At 38.9% G+C, this 20,445-nt stretch overlaps 1 pseudogene; it reads left to right on the top strand.

The window, feature by feature from the left end:
• Positions 1–463: 463 nt before the first annotated feature.
• The window catches only part of LOC11176070 (leucine-rich repeat and immunoglobulin-like domain-containing nogo receptor-interacting protein 1), a 56,070-nt pseudogene continuing 36,088 nt past the window's right edge, over positions 464–20,445 (top strand).

Genomic DNA, 20,445 nt, shown 5'->3' on the forward strand with positions numbered 1-20,445 from the left:
TTGATTGCTTAGGTTTTTAAGTGGAAATATTATTTTATCTATTTATTTATTTATATATTTGGATCATACTATATCACCACTCTTATGACATCACTAATAACACATTCAACACATTCTTCATTGCAAACTATGAAAGTTGCGACGACCAAAGAGTACTGAATCAAACAATGAAATTAAGGTTCAATTATCTTATCAATGTCACTACTACCGTATGTGATGCTCGCGGACACTCACTTCCAATCGTGTCTTTGGAGTTCAAACCACCCACTCACAGCATGCTTCGTTCACTGCATAATTGCAAGCAGCTATTTCCAAAAAGCTCCGAAATGACGACCGAACGAACAATACAATCTTCGTGCTGGTGTCGTGGTTGGCTTTCGTAGCTGGTGTGGTTGCTCGGAACCTGAATCATTCGTTTCGTCATCGGTATTCTGTCGACTTCCTCAGTCAGCTGGTAGAAATAGTCCACGTTGAACGATATGCTGTAGGTCCTCGTCTAACCGGTGAGAAGCCACGCGCCAGTTAGTGTGTGAACGTTCCGAATGTCGGATGGATTTACGTTCACAGTTTCCCGGATATACGCTCGCCCGATTTCACAGTGTTTGCGTAATTGTACAACGAGTGCCTACCTACCGGTTGGGCAATTGTGTTGCCAAATCTGTTTGGAGGAGTGTATGTGAAATACGTATCTAAGTGAGTGCATTCAATCAGTCTTCGAGGGTGTACGCATCCTTCCTGAAAGTGATAAAGCTATGTGTGTTGTATTGCATCACACTGCTACCGTGTCTGGTCACGGACAATTGATCGTTTAGTGCCTCTCTTGACACATTGATATTTTCCGAAACTCTAAACATGCGCTTGCCCACTTGTCAAGCCACCATCTGACTTCTTCATCTTCACCCCGGAATCTGCAATAAGGCTTCCAGTGTCTTCAAAACAAATTTTTCAAACCAACATTGGTAAGGAAAATAGATCGTATACTGGGTCCAAGCTATCCGTGGATGGCAGAATGTGAAATGGGACTCATTAATGCTTGCAAAACCTCTGTGTGGGTAATTTTTACACTGTACTACACTAGTCCAACGGTCTCAAATGGATTTCGAAACATTCTTATCCAGAAACAAATTGCAGCAATTAAAAGCCGGAACCAAAACGTTTTAAGATAAGCAAAACATATATCGAGGATTGCTCCCTGCGCAAAAGTTAAGCAACACAGGTCAATGAGAATATCTTGTACTGATAGAGACTAGTGTTAAATGAGCATCCGCAGATATACCACAGCAGATTTGACGGAAAACATTCTCAGAAACAGTGTCACCGGGGTCGTTTAGTCCTAGGCAACGCTTATTCAGCAGCTACCTCAACGCGGTATTTAATCAGAATCGGTTTTATCAGAATGGTTGCTTTTTTTAAGCTGGTATGCATCATGCATTCCGAAGTTATTTTTCGGACGGATTATTATATTTGATTAGTTTTGTATATGACCGTAAGGTATCTTCCGGTTTGCACGTGAATGTTTGATATTCTCTTCAATCTGCTGCGACAGAGAGAAAACAAATGTTTTCAGTCTATTGTACCACTTCCAGTTATCCTCGTGTTTTACTCCTCATATCAATATCGATTGCACTTAGCGTCCTTCGGAATGATGGTCTGGTGATGTTTATTTATTTAGCACACATTCACACATACACACTTATGACACAAAAGACTAGTAGACGTGTGACAGATACAGTCCATTGTTTGTATAAGTTTTATTGTATCGTTTCTCTCAATCTGCAATCACAACTCACAAGCAGCGTGTGTTAGACGTTATATGATATGGAAGCAAAACATATTTGAGTGTTTTTCCTACCCCTAAAGGAAGCAAAAACGGAATTTACATCTTCTTCCCACAAAACGTGAACAGGGGTTAATGCGTGCAAGTTATTTGGCAAACCAAAGCAACGTGTTGTGCAGATCGTGCCCTGAACGTTTTCAGTGATAGCCTCGAACACTATAAACTAAGGTGAACACGTCCTATGCAAAAAAAAATACTCCCAAACAAGCACGAAAAACAATCAAGCTACTCCCGTGGATGCGCTACTCGGTCTATTGATGCAGAAAGTAAAGAACACACTACACTGAACCAACGCAACAACCACTATTCATGCTAACAGAGAGGTTAAATCTGCATCGATAGCTCACCTCTAGATCAGATGTGCTTGTGCGTTTGAACATGCGATCGCACCAAACGGGCAGTTGAAACAATAGAAACAGTATACCAAGGGCATGAACACCGGGAATGCTGTCAAACCACCGATAACAGCGTTTTCGGGGAGACTTTGTTGGCAACCTTAATGGGATGCAGCTTGGTATGTGTGTGCCGTATTTGCGATAAAAAATACTCCTCAACCCAACGAATCGAATACCGTCGTGATTGGGGAACAGGGAACGCTCTATTCAACAAACTTTTAAAATTGTTTTCCTTCTTTTTTTACTTTGTTTCATTGGTGTGGCCACTGGTGTTGGTTGCTGCGGTTCTGATCGTTCAAGCGTATATGCCCGTTGTGGCATTTTTCACCGTTTTACATTCCTTTATTCCATCCTTTTCAACTTTGTCCGTATCCTGCTCCCATGTTTAATTTCCTGCTTTAACATAGTTATAGAGGTTTTGGCTGGATAGTAACAGTTTCACCTTCATTTGCCCGAGGAGCTTCGGACGGTGACAGCGCCGTTGGGTCTAAAGAGTGTCCTGCTAAAAACATTACGGTTGTTGGTTATCCTCATCGCTTTTTTCAGCATGTTTCCTCTATGCAAGGGATACAAAAAAGTGCCACATAAAATAAAACCATCCACCAAGCACGTTCACACCTTGCCAACACAAGGAAATACAAACACATCAACCGCAAAGAGACAATGTAGGCGAGTAATAGCAGCGAGTAGAATGCACACATCGTGCACTATGTTCAACGAACTGGACAGCATCCGGCATACGTTGAGAAAGGTTTTCACCCGTGTTTCGAATGTATGTCACACGGTGGACAGTGTGGTGTGCTGTGTTGAAATCGCTTCATCCTAGTAGAGTTTGGTGTGCACAAAGTACTAAACTTCAGACACCACTACAAATGTGACCGAATACTGTCGCAGTTTGACCAGGGTGGTTTTTGGCCGTCGTTTTGCTAAAGGTGATAATTCACCCCGATATGCCGGTATCGTTATCTGGCCTGCAACTTTTTTTTTCTTTTCAATGCACTGCAGCACATACAACGTCTTTATTAGCGTGCAAACTGTGATAGAGAAACGCAAAAAGCAACTACAAATTGAAGATAAGAGAGAACCAATGCAAAATATTGTATACCTTTCTCTTCCTGTATTTTATCCGTTGATGTTCATTTGGTGTTTGTTTTTGTACAATTAGCCTTTTAACTAAAAAAATGCTCCATTTCCGTATACTTTGCACTCATTTAGTACAATGCTTTGCACTCATTTAATCGAAAAACTCATGTAATGAAATCATGTTGTGTAGACTATTTTGTTTCGAAAAACTCAGTTAAAAATCATTTCATCGACTCAATTGTTATGTGTCGCTATCAGCCAGAACCCGACGGGATGGAATGGTAAATTACGGTTCCTTTGGCCGAAACTAATTTTGCTAGGTTTCTAGAAACGAAAAATATAGCTGATAGAAGTATTGCCTTCCTTAAGGTTGGTTTGTAAATGATCAGCTAAATCATTAGTATAGTATATTACAAGCGATAGTATTGCACAATGTAACGAAAGTTTTTAGATCCCATAGTTTTATTTCAATTTGGCAACGCTCTTGAAAAGCTTTGTCGTATAGTATCCCAATGATATTTACACTAAAATATTTTGAAGATATCATTGGTTTGCCAAATGTGTGTTAGTTTAAGTACTAAACGATATACAACAGTGCAGTGAAGTTAATAGAATAATATATCTTTGCAGCGAATCGCCTTGCATCGATAGTGAAAGTGACACTCTCTCAACTTATGTGAAAGTGAGTTATTTTCAACCCAACAGTGTGCTCTTGCTGTGAAGTGAATCTGTCGTATTTTCGACACTGTTGTCAACGACTATAGAATCTTGTGATCCGGCGAAACCGAGTCGGATGCAGTTTCCGTCGGTGGCTCTAGTGGCGAACTAAAAATTGTAAGCATACAGTGGCGTTGAATAATTTATGCAATTACAGCTCCCATCAGGTGCAGATGCAGCATCATTCCTGCATCAGACCACCGCTTTACGCTTCATTCGACGGCCATCATTTCTACACGAGCGTTGCGTGTATTTTCTAAGGCACTAGCACGAAAATACACACACAAGGGACACAGATACTGGTAAGCACTGAGTAGCACTGTAAGACTTTAAACAGGGAATATATCCCTTTATGCTTTGTATCGAGGTTTCTGACAACAAAGAATACAATCACTTCTTTCAACAGCAAAATCTATTCATGTGTTGGTTGCTGATCATTCACTTGTTAAAGTTGCATAGTAATGCCCAGCAATGCAATAATTATACTTTTATCCATAATCTCATTATTGCAATGCTTGCAAATTTCAGCACATTTGACCATGTAGGAAATCGTGGGGCAAAATGGTTAGGTAGAATGAAATGGTTATATGTATTATTTTGATTTTTCATACATTACATTCTACTTCCAAATATTTTTTTTTTCCTTGAATCAGATGTTTAAGCTTCGATTGCCGTCGAAACATCAGTGCAAAGTTGATTCAATGGAATAAAGATCAAAATCTTTAACAGTGTAATTTTATCCCACCTTCTCCTATGTGTGTGCTAAAAACACATTTTAATGTCAGTGGTTGAGTCATACAGTCATGTTTAATCCACTGCAGCACATGTAGCGAGCATTACGGCCTAACTGCACGAGTTGCCAACATTAGCCTAGCTCTTCCTGCATAGATGGAGTGAAAGGCTCCGAATAAATTGGATCCGTCGTACAACCAATTGCAATCAATTATTAAATGCGTAAATAATTAAAGCTGACCTCAAATCGCCTGTGTACATAGTCACAGACAGTATGATACGATCCTAATACAGTATAACTATAAAGTTGTTTTAGAGAGACTAAAGTTTGTACCAACCGTAGACATCATGAACATTTGTAAACATTTTTACTTTTATTCTTCAAAGAAGCCTAGTTTAAGCATTTTTCCCGTGTTTTACAATTAGGAATATCAATTTTTGATAATTATTTAAAATGATAACTTTCGCTTGCTTAATTATTCTTGCTTTATAAAAATCTAAAAATGCATGCAAGATGTACGATGAACTCAGGAATTCAAAATACTTCTGTCGTGCTTATCGTTGATAACAACAATCAGTACGACCGGACCTTTTGAGCAAAAACAAATAGTTCTTTTTCAAACAATTGAACAACAAAAATAACGCAATCATTCATAGCTGGAATTTTAATCGATGAAAGCATATTGTCCTTTCTTGTTATAAGTCTCTTGTTTCAATGAAATAATTCAAGCTTTGCTGGTTCAAATGAACAAATCTATCGACAAAATCTAATTAAACTTTTCATCATTGTTTACATTTTATTATTACCGGAAAGCACTCAAAAAACTATTAAAAAGTAACAAATAAAAGGTCGATTTTCAAATAACCATGCCCTAAAGTGGCAAGTTTTCAAGCTTCTAACACCAGTAAGCAAAACTGTTCAGGGCATTGAAAAATAATTTTCTTCCTCTTATTGTGCCTATTTGCCCGCAGTTTCTTGCTTTCACTAAGTTAATTCAAAGACGTGACCGTAAAGATTATTATCGTCCTATACTGTAAGCGGGAAACAAAATCGTGAGTCAATCTGTATGTTCAAAGGTGCATGAAAGTAGCTGTGCGTAAGAAAAATCAAGTCAATAACGTTAACCTGACATAATACATTGACACAGTTTTTTGTTTTTTATTTGCTATTTTCAACCTCCAACACTTCCATTTCACGATGTGTTTCAACACTACTTCACAAAGATATTGCATTAAATTGCTAGATTATAAATCAGTGTTGTGAAGTTTGACAAAGTAATCAAAATCATCATGACTGAATCATTTCTCGGTAACAATGCTTATACTTGTGTTTAACATCTTGTGATTTTTGACAATTACAAATCATTTAAAAAAATGCAAATAGAGATTGCTAATAAACACACTTATGCATTTCGTTTCGTGTTGTATGTTACTCTAATAAACAATCTGTTGTCATTTCTTCTTCACTGATGACCGTTTTGCATCGATTTGGTCAAATTGCACAAGTTTAAAGTACTTAATTCCCATTTTTATCTATATGATACTTAAGCCAAGGGCCAAAAATATATGCAGATACACTTTTCAAACACGCAAGCCGTTTCTAATTTGTTTTACAAAATGACAAAATTCACAGAAATCTTTTTTGCTGCTCCGTTGAAACGGTAATCTCACTATTGCGATAATTTTACTACAAGTTTTTTTTGTGTTTTTGAAGGTGTATGCTTCACAAAATGGAATAAACGGAATTTTCTTATCATTCCTCTGCTCCGAGAATTGGAAACCCGGAAAGAAGCTAGCATGTTGCGAAAAAGAAAAAAAACTGATCGTTTGCATCGTGCAAATTCTTTTTCGTGTTATCTTTTTTCTTTTCTTTTTTTGCAAGACCAAAAGCCAAAAAGGGCACACCGTTTTTTCTTCAATTTACTCAGCTTTTTGCAATGATTGGCTGAAAATTATTCAGCATACAGACTTATTAGGCTGTGTTTCCATCTCTTTCTCTTTCGATCCTTAGCACTAACTAAACCAGGAAAGATGACAAGGGAGATTTTCGGCTTTTTTATCATTCAGCCATAATGAACACCTTATCCCCAAATTGACGGCTGCCTAATTCCACTGCCTGATTAAATATTTAAAATATTTCTCGACCCTCCAACGGTGCTTTTTGATTCTGCACCGGCACCAATCACCGCTTGATTTGAGAATTCTGTAGGATTTTCAAGGTTAACAAGGATGGATCGTGTTCAAGACATTACATGTTTAACAGGTAGACTTCCAGATTTGTTTCCCGTTGCATCCCGTTGTTTTTTTTGTTTGTTTTCGTGTGCTGTTCACTTTTTCTAACAGTATTTTATATTGTAATAACTCCAACAGTATCCTATCTCTATCGAATACCGTTTGTTTTACCTTCACGTAATAACGCCAGCGCTTGAGAAAGGCTGTTTACCTTCCCCGTGTCCAATACTGAAATAATAACCGTCAAGTATTTCCTGCTTTTTCCTTTTTTCTCTATTACTCTTTCCTACCTGGTACCCTGTAGATGGTATCAGGGCAAATTAATTACTGTAAAACGGTCTCGGTATCTTGCATGGTCGAGCACGTTATCCGTTCTTCCGGTTCTTTGGTTAAGGACAACATACCGGGACATGACCTTTATTTATTACCGGTCCTTTAGATGATACACGAAAATGTATCAACCGTAGTCCTATCAGGTAACGTGAAAAAGCCATGCAATGATTTTGATACGGAAAAGCAATCTTATCGTAATTCTGGATTAGGCGATTTTCATATCTGAATCGGGGTTTGGGTTAATTTGGGTTAATTCGTAGATGTTTAATAGTTCGATAGAAACGAAATTGTAAACAATAATACAAAATTATCGGCCCACTTATTCGCTGAATAAAATTCAATTTTTAGTTGCTATGAACTTCTGAAAGACCTACGAATTAGATTAAGATTTGACCAAGATCGACGCACTAGGTCTTATAAGAGCGAAATGGTTTGATCCTCATTCCCTTCGTCCATACCAAAATGATCGTTATTATCAAGATCTATTAAGGAGAACAGGTCGATGTAAAGCCCGTTGCTAGGTTGCCATTTTCAACTCGCTTTTGACAGTTTCATGAAAAAGTGTTTACAAAAAACGGCTATTAGTTAACGTGGAAACGAGGACAAATTTACTATAAGGAAGATTAAATTGAATACATTTCGTGCGGTCAATTACTTCTGGAGAATCAAAGAGAAGTAATTGCAATCTACTGTGTATTCAGAAACATTGATAACCTTTTTATTGTTTCCTATTCCGTGACCACGAATGACTACCGTTTGCAACGGTCCTGCTGAGAGAACGGAAAGTTTAATAGGCATAAAAAAGCACAGTATAACAGGTTGGCTAATAAGTCGCCGGTCTAACACATAGATGGCGCCGCTAGTATTAAATGCATATTATTTGTATATAGAATCAACCTTCAAATGATTCGTGTCAAAATTTGACGTCTGTATGTCAATTAGTTTGTGAGACAGAGCGTCTTTTGTCAAGCAACTTTTGTTATTTTGTTGTTCCACCAAGACAACGCACCGTGCCACAAGTCATTGAGAACGATGGCAAAAATTCATGAATTGGACTTCGAACTGCTTCCCCACCCACCGTATTCTCCAGATCTGGCCAGCGACTTTTTCTTGTGCTCAGACCTCAAAAGGATGCTCGCAGGGAAAAAAATTGGCTGCAATGAAGAGGTGGTCGCCGAAACTGAGTTTCCTCCGTATCCTTTTGCTGTACATCACCACAGACACATATTTCAATCGGTGAATACAATCATTATCAACTAAGTTTTATATTTGATGTATTGTATTGGTTTTAATAATAAAACGTTTCAAATCAACGTTTATTATTAACTGTGATTTAAAATTCTCGTAGCGTTTTCAATTCCTCTTATTGCCGCTTTTAGGCCGTATAGTTCATTTGATATGTCTTCGTCAATAACGCTGTAACCTTCCAAAAAATGTATTACGGTTTCTAGATAAGTGGCTACAAAATGGCATGCACATACAAAAAAAGCGGTTTTTCAAAAATACTAAAATCCTGAACACGCCGCAACGCCAAGTACAGGGCGTTCTGTTCTTTGTGCGGTAATGCAGGTGAACGATTTTTGCATGGCACACCGTGCAACGGCGCGCACTTAAAACATGTTTTAATGCATTTTTTCACATTTAATTTAAATTTAAAATGATAAAATGATAAAATCATAAAATGAGAGTTAGACCGACCCGCTAGAAACCAGACTGCAAGCTGGCATTCCACACCGGCTACGAGCAGACGAAGATGTAACGCTACACCGGCCACGAGCGGACAACGGCGACATGCGCAAGTAATGCGACACGCAGACCGATCGTGAGAACGGACCAATGCAGCCAGCAACCAGCGGCCTCGTTAGAACATTAGCTCGTTAGGTTTAGTCAGTCGAAGTCGAAGTCTAGAGTCAGCCAGATATAGTCCATAGTTTAGCTTTAGTCAGGAGTAATCCTGTTTGTGTAAAATAAAAAAATCTTTTTTATGGCCATCCGGCCTAGATAAAGATTAACTTGAGGTTAAATGATAAGTCGTAAATTTTCACAACATGTTGACCAGAAGTAAAATTAGGTTTGGAGAAAAAATTTAAAATATTCAAAAGTATACATTTTTTAATTAATTAACAAAGTTGAAAAATGTTGGTTTTGGAGTGATTTTTGCAGTTTGTAGTAAAAAAGATGTTAGAACAAGAAAGAAATATTTTTGTTTTATTTTTCATTAAAAGTAAATAAAATTTCCTTTCCAACGATATATTATTCATCCTCCTACTATACATATTTACACCTAATTTCATTATGTAAAAAAGGACAAAATTTGGGAGGAAAAGTAACGTTTGGATAGAATTTTCAGCTTTTAACAATCATAACTTATGACGTTGAAATGACAGAGTGATAATATTAAAGTTTTTTCTCAACTAATTGCTTAGATTACAAAGCACGATATTTTTTTATACGATAACTTTATTTTGACTTCCAACAACCTGTTCGGGGCTTGAACCCATGACGGGCATGTTGTTAAGTCGTGAGAGTTGACAGCAGTACCACTAGACCAGCCCACGAACATAAACTACCTCTCGAATTAATCTTGAATTATTTTCTATTGTTTCTCTGCTACCCAACAATAGTATTAATGCTTTGCACTATGCCATTCTTTGTGATTACTACAAATAGTGATACGACCAACTAGGCCGTTCTTACGAAAAATAAAATAAACTAATGTGTTCCGGAGAACATTTAATTGAATTTGAACATTTGCCATCAACCGAATTTTGATTTAAAAAAAATATCAACTCACAGAAGCCGTAGCAATTTTCCTGAAATCAACCTTTTACGAAAAGGCATCTTATCTTTCCATCATATCGTATCTTATCTTTCCACCACAAGTGTAGTTTTCGAAGATCTATTAATATCTCGAAAATCAGTTTGAGACAAAGAATACGTTGGTGTTACCATCAATTACAGGGATTTTATCTAGTTGTAATACAAGTAGTTTTTTCTTATTATCACGTATTATATCCTAAATGATCAGAGGTTTGGGAAAATACTAGGACATACAAATATCACACACATTACCATACTAAACAACATATACAATCCACCGGTCAGCACCAGTATCGTCAACATGATGCTCTTAATGCCTGATCTACCGCAACAGCACGTACATCGAAATCCAGCTCCATACGGAAGTCACGTACTACCATCACCATCAACAGCTCTTAAAATGCTTTATGCTCCATACACGAGAAGACCAAAATACGGCTGCAAACGAATTTGTGCAGTGGATCACAATTATTTATATGGTATTTTAATACTTTTTTGCTATCTATACTATCCATCTACTTCACGCTTGAAATAGTCTTCAGACAGACCTCTCTGACCATCGAGACACGCGCGCGTAAAATAGGCTTTGCTACTAGTGGGTCGCACAGAAATCGGACGAACCAATTACTCTATAGGATTTACTGAATAGGATTTTATTAGACCCGAACAAACCTAAAGGGGTTGAGATATTTCGTTTATTGACTCGAAATTTCCATCCTATCTTCATCCCGTTCGCTTCGAGGTGAAGCTGGCAAGCAGGCATAAGGCCAAGATGGATCAACAGTTATGTGAGATATGATGATAACAATACGACAAAGTTCGAATCAATTTGAATAAGAAGGAATATAATGAAATCGTCAATTTACGATCATCAATAGATGAGATGCCAATTATTTGGAATATTATATTTATACCAGTGTATAAGGACGTTATCACTGCATTAGACTCCTCTTATGTATCTGATGACAGAGAATCTGCATCATAACTGGGAATCTCGTACTTATGGTGGAGACCACCGGTGTGGTAGTGTATTTCACCAATATATCAAATTTACTGACTTTTTCTATTTACGGGGATTTCAAAATCCTTCAACAATAACCCATCATCACATAAACCAAAAGCCGGATGTGATGGTCGTTTTCTATGATGATCGATGAGTTTTCACTTCTTTGTAATGGAATTCTCACCCTTATACTCTCAAACGTAGGTTAATACATGAACCACAAAGTTCATCCCCACGTAGCAACATCATCTTTCTCCTCTATCTCGATGACGTAAAGTGATTTTCGCCAATATTTCCAATAATCTGATCCTATTTTTTGAGCCTATCATTTTCCGTTTCCTCTCTCACTATTGTTCCTTTCTCCTTTTATCACACTATCATATATTCTCAGTGAATTTCGAATATTGGTCAAAGCGAGAGAGAAATGGTTGGTCTAGCTCTCCCAAATTTCATGTAATCTCACAGTCATTGAATCTTGAACAGGAACACGTGGGACCTACAGTGTGTTTTTATCGAAACTGACGTGAAGCCTTACCCTACTATGAACATTATGGCCAGAATACGAAGTGATAGTATAAAACAGAACGCAAACACACATACTCACTTGCTCACTTTGCTTGTTCTTTTTTATAAAGCCTCTGAAGGTTGAACTTTTTGCTGCCTACACTTACGAGACCGAAACGGCAGACAATGTGTTTGCGATTTATTGACACAAATTGGTTGGCATCGTTAACTGGGCGATGAAAGAAGGCTGGAGTATGAGTAAGGTGAATTGGTGTGAGGTATTTTATTGATACTTCCGTTGACAATATAATTTCATGACCACAAACCATCGGTCATGATATCGGTCGAAAGGTTAAAGGTTCTTCGCGTGTGAAGGAAGGTGGATGGAAGTGGATTGAAACCGATATCTATTCAATTTATTTACTGTATCGAAAATCAACTGTTGATTTGTAGTGCCGCTTAAGCATGATATTTTGAATCGTTTTAGATAAATACTATTCATCTTATTTTTTTATTTCGTTTCAAACTCCGATTTTGTGTCCTTGCACGTACAAAGGAATTGATTCTAGGATTACGTTCAAGCGTCGAACATCTTTTTAGGTGATGAGTTCTATTTGTGGTTGCTGCCATGTGCTAAGTCTCGAAGAATTTTTTATTCATAAACAGTCATGTAGTCATGATCATCATGCTTGTTAGTCCATTAATTATTGAATTTTATCGAGGATTTTTCTGGTAACCGGCATAGCAAACCTTAATTTAAAAATAATGGCCCCTTCTATATTTTAAGACAGAAAGCTGACATTTTCAGCCTGTCAGCGGAGCAGTATTATTAATCCGGCTTGCATTCATGTTACAGCTACTGGCAGCCATATTGGATTTCAGAAATTGTGTTCAAACAAAGATGCATTTTAAAATTGTTTTGTTTTATATTTTTCTGTTTAAAATTTGTTATAGTACTTTAGTACATTATAAAATATCGATTCAAACATGATTTAACCTGTGTGTGGTAGCTGCGTGTACAGGCTGGTATCAATTGCTGGTTTTTCAATTGAACACAGTGAAGAGCATTTCAGCACCTTTTTTAAATAATTTCACCAAGTTTCTCTGGAATTGTTCTTTCCGGTTACTTTCAAAGGTCTGAACAACATTTACGCTTTGCTTGATAGCTTTTCTCCACCTGCCAAATGCAAAACTTTCAATAATGATTTGTTTCTTTCAATGCTATTTGGATCGTCGTAGATGCGTGGCGGCGCGTGGTGGTGTAGAAAAAGAAAGGAAGATAAACAACACGTTTTGGTTGTGCAATGAAGAAATGGTTGAACAAAAAGAGAACAGCAAAGAATGTGAACATCGAAAAGCAATTGAAATTAAAAATGGCATTTCAATAATTGGAACCACGGTTGCAGACCAAAACCACCAACTGTAATTGATGGAAGACCACAGGCGGGATAGGGCAAAGATGTTAAAGACATGAACAAAAATAAGTGAGAAAAACAACATACTTTCAATGGTTGCAGACGTTTGTGGGTGCTTTCTTTTGTGTCTCAAAACGTTGCACCAATTTCTCACCGGAAGCCATCAACTGATGATTATGAGCTCGGCAACGTTACGGATGATTTAACACACTCACATACAAGCACACGAGTGCCAGACGGTGCGATATGGGAAACCACTGGAAAACACTCGTACCTGTGCAACGCTAACATCGGAGTGCTTCTGTACCGAATTTTGTGTCGCACACAAACATAAATCCTGCCTCAGTGCACTTAGAGTTGAACCATGGCACGTTTTATTGCATCGTCATATGTGGTGAAGAAAACGAACATTTCGTATTGAACAACAAAACTGATAAAAATGTCACCCAAAGGGGATCGAAACTGCTATTGACAGTCGGTACCTAATGCTAGCTAAGAAAAGTGTCAATTCTTTGCACTGGGATTGAAAGAGTTCAATTTCTTCCAAACTCTAGTCGTTCGAACTGTGGTTTGAAGGTGATTTTAATTCAACTCTCTTTCACGCACATAACAAGATTTCACAATTTTACCATCAATTTCTAGCTACCTCCCCCTTTCCTGTTCCCTATCCCACCCCGTGGTATAAAACCCAAGTCAAGTCGCAGTAAGCGAGGTGCTATTTCATGGTTTAACCCAATAGGCACTACTTCAGGTTTTGCTCGCTACCACAACTATAAAAGGTCCATGTGACGCTGAGTTAACCGGAAATAGGAAGTAACAAACATAACATTGACCAAGCTTCCGTTATTATAACGCACATAAACCAACTCAACCAACCCTTCGATTATGAACGAAGAAGTCAGCTGTAAAAGCAAGCGACCCTGGGGCGGTGAGTGGCTATCGGCACAGCTTGGTTATGCTGTTTGTGTACACGTGTTTGGGTTCTTAAAAAAAAGAAGATGTGGGTGATATGTGGTTTAGAAAGTGGTCGTAGCTCATGCCACATCGAATTCGACAACAAGACGAACGCCTTCTTTTTTATTTGCCCGTAACGTGCTGCAGTTGTAATAGCGAGCAGCTTTTGTGCATTGTGGAAGAGCTAATTGACTAATTTAATATTATTACGAATACCACTAATGTTACACCTTATTTTATGTTTGTTATTTAAAATATTTTTCACATCTTTTATGTTTTTAACTTACGGTATACCGTTATGATTCAAACCACGGACAGCTTCAAACTCTAGACATTTAGGAAGTTTTTATTTAATTTCGCTTTTAAATTTTCAGACGCATGGCATGATACATTAGAATCAATTAATAATATGTCTGACATCTAGTTGGCCCTGATTATAATAAATACATACATTACGTCGTTCAGATCACGACCGGAGGCATTCATATCAGTTTTGCTAAAAACCACCGCCTGTGTTATTTCCTCTATAATTCCTATAAATCTGATCCAGATTGAAGTACATCGGAATTTATGGTAGAGGTAGTTATCAACCTGAAAATTAGTGTATTTCATCAAACTATGCGATGATTTTTATTAAAAACACGTATTTCATTCGCTCCGGGATTCGAACCAGAATGTTTTCATCTTCTTTTTCTTTACACAACAACCGCTGGCAGTCAAGGTCTGCCTGTACCACAAGTGGGCTCGGCTTTCAGTGACTTATTTATTACCATAGCTGGATAGTCAGTCCTACGTATGGGGGAACGTTTCATTCGGGGCTTAAACCAATGACGGGCATATTGTTAAGTCGTACGAGTTGACGACTGTACCATCAGACCGTTTTAACAAGAGTATTAGCAAGTTGGGCCAAGCTAGATTTTTTCACAAGTTTCAATTTCCAAATAAACGCAGTAAGTTGTGCTTAATTGCAAAAAATAGACTGTGATAATAATAAGAGCAAAGATACAGTAATAATAAAACAACGATAGTTGAAGAGAGATGTGACAAATGCTTTAATGACCGTACGTGAATGATCGTTGAATCGCACAGCAATACTTTAGTTCAACACATCTATAAGTACAAGAAACAAAATCGCACATATATAATCGTTGTTCTGCCAGTCCAGGAAGATCCTGACCCTTAGAATTGGATATCCAAACCTTAGCCGATTAAATTTGATTAACCTTATTCGGCGGAACGATTTCTGGTTCAAAACTCCTATCAAAATCACCGTCTCTCATGGCCACGGAAACTCGAACAAGTTCGTTGAATCTTTTTCGTGCAATTTTTGCCATCCACGGCAGGCTGGATGGCACGAATCTATGCTTGTAATCTTTTGACAGGTGCCAAGAAAAATGTGTATTTTGGTATTTCAACTTATTTTTGGGATCCCTGTGCGTGGGAGATCATTCGTTTAAAGGTATTTAGTGATTTCCATACGGTAAAAATAAGTGTTTATGAGTATACTTTCATAAAATCGCCATTTTCTAATCCACAGAAGAATCGTGTCATGGAAACGCAAAACGGTTCACGAATCTTTTTTTGACGGTGGAAGAGGAAAGATTCGCCATCAATCAAAAAATCGTCCGTGGAAAGTTATCTAATGAGTTAGAAAATATCCCGTACCAAAAGTGTCTCAAGTGTCCGTAATTGGAAGCAATACGGTACTAGAGCAATGAGAAACCGACTTTACTATTGTTGTTACGTGTGTAACAGTAAATGAGTAGCTGGGTAGACTTTCTTAGAACTGGCTTTTGTAGGATTTATTGCACAGTTTAAAAATTAGTCTGTCTTCTATCGATTGATATTTGCTACTGCCTCGAAGGCGCCGTTTTGTTCAACAGCTGATCTATGTTGAACCCGTTTGACCCTGCTTAACGACCTTAGTCGAACTTATTTCTAATTGGCCCTAAAATCGCTAATATAGTTGTCTCATGTTAAGGGTTATCTTTCTGCCCTTGTCTGTCCAGCAGCGCCATCTGATGTTTTCATAATAAATTATTCGAGCTGTCCTTGACAGCTCGTTGTTTTGATAAACATTACCGCCGTTGTTCTGCACGAGGTAGATATCGTGCCAACACTTCACCCCGTAAATCCTTAATAAAAGAAGGATTTTCTTACAGTCAGCACGATATAGCTGGTTCCTAATTTTTGACCTAAGTGTTGCATTGCTTCGCTGCACGACCGCGCAGGTCCCCTAAGCATCCGCCGGTTGTACCACACATCATCGTTTGGTACCTCGTTCGTTTGGTGTGCTTTCCGAACGGCACCCTTGACGGGGTGACACCTGCGCTTTCCTACGATCAATTCCTCGATCAACCCTCGCCTATCGTGGCATGATATTACGTTTCGCTGCTTTTCCTGATCTTTCTCTCGCGGGATGCAGAAACGTAAATTCAACCGTCCTGTACACCTGTTCTGTAAATTGCATGGTGTAAACATAACCCTACTTGTGGTTGTGTCGGTGAGTGTATGTGTGACCCGATCTTTAATCTGCATATTATTCTCTTTTAGGCGCACTCTAGCACCCAATTGTATGCCTCTGATGATGTGATGCGTTTGTTTACAACCAAACGACCGTTTGTTTACGACACCGTAGACCGCTATACTTAATCGGTTTCCCTCAGCCGTAGGATCGCCGATACTGCTTATTTGTTGTGGTGCCATCAGATCGGTGCGTTGTGTCCCGATCGTTAACCTCGACTCGCCTTTCAGGAACAGCAAAGTCGACAGTCCCTGAAAGTGAGCAAAGTTAAATATTAATGCGGTGAAATATGGTTCTTGGAGCGGCAAACTTAGCTGTTTGGAGGGACGAGTGTTGGAAAACTCGTGTTGCCCGTTGCTGCCGCTAGCCGAGATTGCCACGTTTATCCGCCTTGAATCGTCCCTCGCGACGCCTTCTGTGCAGTTCCTCGCCAGTGGCTCTGGCATTCCGGTTACATTGGTGCATTGTGCCAGTTGTGATTGCACCAGAGCTGCCGCTGAACCTTCATCGAGGATGCTGGTGGTTTGTAGTCCGTGAGATGAAAGTGCGACGGTCACCATACCAAACGGTACTCCCGGTACTCTCGATCTCGACGCGTCGTGCAGATGCGTGTTGTGTTGCGTAAGCCGTCGGCGTGTGTTGGTTTGAGAACAGTCATGGGGTCGCCGCGCCGCCTCATCATGCTCGGAAAGAACTATTCTATCCACGACTGCTTCTGTTGGAGAGGTCCACGATTCGATGCACGCGGCTTCACCAACTTTGCCATCACTCATTTCCGTGTCACACGGCTGCATCCACTGTTTCTGCTGCCGTTGGTGCTGCTGCTCCTCTTGTTGGTGCTGCTTTTGCTGTGGCGGCTTTTGTTGAGACTGCTGTTGTTGCAGCTGCTGTTGTTGCGGCTGCTGTTGTTGCGGCTGCTGTTGTTGCGGCTGCTGCAGCTGCTCATGCTGCTGCTGATGCTGCTGCTTGCATTTTCTCGGTTCCGTGTTACTTGTATTGTTCACGGAAGATCGAATTGATGCTCTTTTGTTGGTGAACTCAAGCTGGATCCTATCGTATTCGAGCTTGAGGTTGGCCATTTTGAGCTCGAACTCTCTCATGACCATTTCTCGTTCAAGTTGTTGCTTTTTAAGGAGTTGAGCCATCGCAACATCCTTAGACCGTTTGCTTGACGCTCTGGTAAATGCTTTCGTGCTAGGAGGCATTTTAGCAGCTGGGAGTATTGTGTTCACCACTCCTATGGATAGCCTGTACGCCGAGGCATCGCCCTCGCATGATCCTGCTCTGTTGGCCTTGTTTTCGCCATCGCAGCTTTCAGCAGGCTTCCTCGTCTTCGCGATTGCTTCCATAGGTGTCTTAGGATGACGCTTCTCCTTCGCTTCGCTCTTATCCACCTGAATCGCACATAAATCGCACCACCACGCCTGGGACATTATTCCTGCAGTGACGCCGACACATCCGTAGTGGAACCACTTCTTGCACTTGTTGCACAGCACCACATCGTTCACGGTATTATGCCGCTCGCAGCCACCACAATTCAACCCGCGCTTGGTCATCGCAACAACTTTTCACTGAATGTATTTCACGATTTCGAATGTCGAACTAATTTTTAAATGTTGTTACGTGTGTAACAGTAAATGAGTAGCTGGGTAGACTTTCTTAGAACTGGCTTTTGTAGGATTTATTGCACAGTTTAAAAATTAGTCTGTCTTCTATCGATTGATATTTGCTACTGCCTCGAAGGCGCCTTTTTGTTCAACAGCTTCAACAGCATAATCCCTATATACCTGTCACAGCACCAGCAAAAGCAATAGCAAAAACTTGTTTACAGAAATGAATGGTATGCTGCTAGTTTTGCCAGACTACTACATAGAAATGAAAAAAACAACTAAAGTAGTTTGTATAAATTATTCCTTCTTCACGTTTCTAATGTTTGTATAGCCTGTTTATATCCTTCAGCAGCAATGGAGGCGCCCAGTGGTTAGTGCATTGTGGCATATCTGTCTCGTCTATCTCTGTCATGCATTTCGCATGGTCAGAGGCCATTATACTAAATTCCACTTTCTTCACCTCATTTTTCATGATTGTATATCCGAGGCAATCTGAGCACGCAATCAGCGACTAGGTAGGAAATGCTACCAGTCGCCAGTTCTCTAGTCCATTGTGTGCCTTTTTTATGACACACGTTAACAAAAACAAACAAGTCAATGACATAAGATAGGTTTGGACACCTCAGTTATCATGGTCGATCTTCGAATTTTCGAAGATTGGGAAAAGGGTAAGGTTTCGATACGTAACGCGATGGGGCAACAGTCATTGCGGGAAGAAAGGACACATTCACACCTAGCGTAGGAAAAACAAACTGTTTAAACAGTTATCGAACGAAAGACCGCTTTTTTAACTACACAGTGGATACAACTTTATTCGTTAAAAAGCGATTGTTCCGAAGTTTAATAATGTTAAGACTATCAACGAAGTTGCTTTCGCAACACTTACTCTTTTGCTAAACCCGGAGACAAGTGAGTGATTGTTTAGCATCTCCAAAATAAAAGCTACATCTCATTGACAGCTTCTAAAACGTTTATGTTTTGTTCGTTTACGTTTGATTGACTGCAGGTGCAAGAAGAAGCCTGTTTATAATACCATGCTACATATTCAAGAGTTGTGTACCTTCACTCAGCACTTCTACAGTTACATAGAAAATTTAACAAAATCTTGCGAAAGGAAAGTATGATTAGGATGAACAAATCATGAGATTTTCTCTTCCTCTTACTCTTTTTAACAAAACAAAAAAACAATGTGAACGAGGTAGGAAAAAAACAATGTAAATTAGCCCCAGAAACAGTGCGCAATTTACACCGGATTTAAACGAAATTCTCAACAAACACTGGACAAAGTTGACCGTTGCTAGTGTTGCTTGCATGATTTGGGTTAATTCTGATCTCCAGTTTTTTTTTTTTTCAGCCCAAATCTTGTTTTTCTCTCATCAACTCTTTACTCTTTCAAAGATGGCTATTCTTCTTAAGGAAGTATCTTTCTTGTCTCTTGCGATTCATTGAGCAAAAGTTAGGAGTTTGAAAAGCAAGAAAAAAACCCCTCAGCAAACGAGGGGTGGTTAAAGCAGAGAAGTGAAAAGATGGTGCTTGTTTTGTTGAAGGTTTTTCATGATTTTACCTTAACTGGATCTTGTTTGAAGACAGTCGCAACAGTGACGGGACTGCATAGAGGTCAAGTAGGAAATGGGTATAAATATTAATGAAGTACAAGAACGTTGAGAAAATAGTAGAACGGTTGAGACTGAATTAGGTTTCTTCTGTACAGGTCATCTCTGTTGTTGCTCCTTTTTTACTTTCAATTCTTCCTTGAGTAGATTTTGTTGGTTGCTGAATAGTGATAGCTACAATTGATGTCTAGTTTATTGTAGTAAAGTTATCTACATTTTTTTAGAGTTAGAAATTGTTGGGCAAATTTTATATTTTTGTAATTTTTAGCTCAGTCCATGGACGGTTTCTTTAAAAAAATTATCAGAGCACTGTATTTGTTACACTGAAAGAAAATCCTACCCAACCATTTTCAGGAATTTAAAGAACAATTCCTAACTTATCGCTTGAACTAAATTTGTTTCGTACCAAAGTGAAGTCAGAAAGGATTTTCAACCCCCGGAAGGAAGCGATTAATAGAATCAATCATTGCAAATGTTTCCATCGGTAAAACCGTCATCATACTCCCCTAGGAGTAATTCGGAGCCAATACCGCAATTGAGAATGGAGGTGTTGGAATTGAGCTGGGGGAACGGAATTCAAAGCAATAAAATCATCATCATTCCGTTGTTCAAACGAAGAGTGACGACAGAACAGAAATGGAAATCAAGAGAAATGCAAAAGCGAACGCGCTAA

This window comes from Anopheles gambiae, chromosome 2 (genome assembly GCF_943734735.2).
Source record: "Anopheles gambiae chromosome 2, idAnoGambNW_F1_1, whole genome shotgun sequence".
NCBI lineage: Eukaryota > Metazoa > Arthropoda > Insecta > Diptera > Culicidae > Anopheles > Anopheles gambiae.